We start from the raw sequence: 3,954 nt of genomic DNA, 5'->3' as shown, positions 1-3,954 counted from the left end.
AGAAATCCGAGTAGTACGTTGAAAAGTAGGACCTGCATTATTTAACCCGAAGGGCATTGTCGTATAACAATAAGTTCCTATGGGGGTAATGAATGCAGTTTTTTCCTCATCCTCCCTAGCCATGCGAATCTGATGGTAACCAGAGTATGCATCTAGAAAACACAAAAGGTCGCACCCCGCTGTGGAGTCGACAATCTGATCTATGCGAGGCAGGGGGTAAGGGTCCTTAGGACATGCCTTGTTAAGGTCGGTGTAGTCGATGCACATCCGAAGCTTGCCGTTCGCCTTGGGAACGACCACCGGGTTCGCCAGCCACTCCGGATGGATGACCTCGCGGATGAATCCGGCCTCCAGAAGTCGCGCCACCTCCTCGCGGATGAAGGCTTGACGTTCCGGGGCCTGCCGCCGTACTTTCTGCCGGACCGGCATTGCGCCCGACCGCACGGCGAGACGGTGCTCAATCACCTCCCTGGGGACCCCGGGCATATCCGCCGGTCTCCATGCGAAGACGTCAGCGTTTGCCCGCAGGAAAGAGACGAGCGCGTCTTCCTATTTGCCGTCCAGAAGACCACCGATCCGTGTGGTCTTGGACGGGCCGTCGCCCAGGGCAACCTCCTTAACCGGGACCTCGTCGCATGTGACTATCCGCTGCCTCGGGGCGGCGGGGGCGGAGGTGCCAAGCCTCTCGTCGCCTCCCTCGGGCTTGGACGCGGCGGTGAGGTGGTCCGCGCGCTGCTCCATACAAGCAAGCGCGACTTTGAGGTCGCCATGGACAGAGATGGGGCCACCGGGGCCCGGCATCTTCATCTGGAGATAGGCGTAGTGGACTGCCGCCATGAACTTCACCAACGCGGGCCTCCCTAGGACCGCATTGTAGGGCAGACTGAGGTCCGCCACATCAAAGTTCACCCGCTCCGTGCGAAAGTTGGCGGATCCACCGAAGGTGACCGGGAGGTCGATAGGACCTAGCGGCCAAGTGTGACCCGGCGTCACACCGATAATCGGCTGGGACGGCCGGAGCCCCATCCCCGGGGCCTTGATAGCGTCAAAGGCTGCGGGGGAAAGGATGTTGAGGGCTGCTCCCCCATCAATGAGGACACGCCCCAGCTTCACGTTGCAAACAGTGGGGGAAACCACCATTTCGATCTGTCCTCCCCGGGCAACGCACGGTGGGTGGTCGGTCTGGTCAAAGGTGAGGGCAACCTCCGACCACCGCGTCCGGCGCGTCGCCTCATGAGTAGGGGCCGCGGCCAGAAGCTCTCGCTTCATGGCCTTGAGGCTCCGGCGAGAAACGTGAGCACACGCTCCCCCATCGACAGTGGCAATGGTGGCCCCAGGCTCTTGGAAACCTAGGTCATCATCGCCGTCATCGATGTCCTCGGCGGGGGCCTTCTGCTTGGCCTCACTTCGCCGATTGCCGGAAGGAACCGCCGGGGACTTGCCCTCTCGGCGCTCCTGCCTCCTCTCCTCCTCCCACTTCCTCGTCCGCTCAGCCAAAGTTTTGACTGCGCGGCAATCCGCGAGGTCGTGAAGGGAGGTGTTGTGGACGATGCACCACTTGCCGGTTGGGCGCTCCCTACTGGGAGCGCCGGCCTCCTTCTTTTTGTCGCTCGCAGGCCTCCCCTTTCGGGTGGCCCGCGAAACGCCCTCGACGGCGAGGACATGACCCTCGTCGTCGGAATGGGCTGACCTCTTCTTCCTCCTCCTGTCACGCCGCCCTGTCCGAGCAGCGGATCCGGGGGCGGCCGAAGCTGCCACACTGGAACCGGAGGGGTTCCAGGTCCATGCCTCTTCCTTACGAGCCACTCGGTCCGCGTGCTGAAAAAGCTCCGCGGTAGTCTGGGGCTCTTTGGAGGCGATCTTTTCGAGCATGCGGTTGTGCCGCACACCCCCCCCTGAACGCGTAGATCACCGCGTGTGCAGGGATGCATGGTATGGTGTTGCGGACTTGACAGAACCGCTGAATGTATGAGCGAAGTGACTCATCATCCCTTCGCTGGACTGCATGTAAGTCCGCTTCTTCACCTGGGCGCGGATATGTGCCTTGAAAGTTCATGGTGAACTGTTGGCACAAATCCTCCCAAGAGTGGACGGACGCGGGTGGCAAGTTCATTAGCCAACCCCGTGCCTGTCCCTTCAGGGCCATGGGAAAGAAATTCGCCATGATCCTGTCGTCACCCCCGGCGGCCTCGATCCCGGTCGTGTAGACCTGGAGAAACTCGACGGGGTTGACGCTCCCGTCATATTTTTCGGCGATGGTGGGCCGGAACCTTGGGGGCCAATGGACGTTCCGAAGGCTCGCCACAAAGGCTCTACAGCCGACACCACCAACCGGGGGCACGGAGGGCTGATCCCCGCGTCCGTGTTGATGTGACACTCCGGACGAGGAGGCGCCCTCCGTTGCGTGGGCAGCACGTCGGCCATTACGCCGGCGCTCGATACTGATGCGGGCATCCGGCACCCCACGCAGATCTTCCTGGGTCGGAGGCGTTGACGAAGGAGTGGCGGCCGAATGGCGAGCAACCGCCGCCGCTCGCCGCGCCCTTCGCCTTGACGACACGGAGCCGGTGGTAGCAGCGCCAGAGGTTTTGGTGGCGGAGGACCGCCCACCAGCACCTAGGCGCTGCCGTGCCGTCATGACCAAGTTGGCCACGTCGTCCAGCCAACGTTGGGCTGGAGACTCCGGGTCAGGGACAATGGGCGGGTGACGTAGGAGCGCGCCCGCAGCTTGGAGCGCGCCCTGGGGCGTGCTGCCGTCGCCGTAGACGAGGAGGCGACGCTCCCCATCTCGCCGCCCTTCCCCATCACCCGTGGATGTCGAAGTCGCGGATCCTTCGACTCTCTCGAGCGCCTCCTCCCGCCTAGGACTTTGGCGTGGAGGGGGCGGTGGAGTACGAGCTCGACGGCGTGGGTTCGGCTCCCCTTCGTCACCGCTAACACTCGGAGAGAGGTTGTGCGCCTTTGCTTGTTCAGCCATTGGGCTGAACAGGAAAAGCTTGGCGCACACGAAAGAGTGCGAGAGCTTAGAAGAACACACGTAGAACCCCCTACCTGGCGCGCCAGATGACGGAGCGTGGGGCTCCTCACCGGGAGACCGCGCAGGCCCCCCTTTGCCAGTTCGGCCGGGGGCCCTGGGTGAGATTCTAAGCTCCTTGTCTGTGTGTGGAAGGTTCGCGAGAATTGAAACACACAAGACACGGGCGATGTATATAGGTTCGGGCCGCTGAGAAGCGTAATGCCCTACTCCTGTGTTCTGGTGGATCTGTGTATGAAGAAGCTACAAAAGAGCTGGAGAACCAGAGAGCTCTTACTCTCTCCCTCTCTGGTCCTTCTGGATCCGAAAAATCAATCCCCCTTCTAAGTGGGCAAGGTCCTCCTTTTATACCTCAAGGGGATACCACATGCACCATCTCTCTCTTTTTTGTGGGGACTTATCCTATCTTTTCATAAACAGACGGAGACTTGTATGGTTGCCGTCCGAATGACCTTCTGATGGGACGGCCCATACCTACCTCCACTTCCGTCGGAAGCAGGCGCGACGTGGGAACATGGCTGTCTGCTGACGACATGACCAGTGTCGGACCGGTCACAAATCGGTCATTCTTGTCCACCACGCGTCAGTTTATCAATCTGCATGTTCGCCCCTCTTCATACAAAGTCTTGCTTGTAATGGTTAGGATGAAGCCTGGTATATATCTGACCGGGACCAACGTGCCATCTCCAGGAGCTAACACGCCGGCTCCGGCTAGGGACGAGTGATTGGAGGCTCTCATCCTGACGGGATGGGGCGAGGCGTGCGTCAGACCGCCTGTCACCACCTAACCCACGATCTGATCGGTCTGTGACTGGTCACTGACCGGATAAACGAGCGCGCTGCACTGCGTTACATGCGGCGTGACGCGCTCGTCCAAACCGCAATAAATGTGGTTAGGTGAGCCCCGCTATGCTCACCTA

This window comes from Oryza sativa, chromosome 2, assembly GCF_034140825.1.
Source record: "Oryza sativa Japonica Group chromosome 2, ASM3414082v1".
Lineage (NCBI taxonomy): Eukaryota > Viridiplantae > Streptophyta > Magnoliopsida > Poales > Poaceae > Oryza > Oryza sativa.
The sequence above is the reverse complement of the archived record's forward strand: the minus strand, read 5'-3'. Positions refer to the sequence as shown.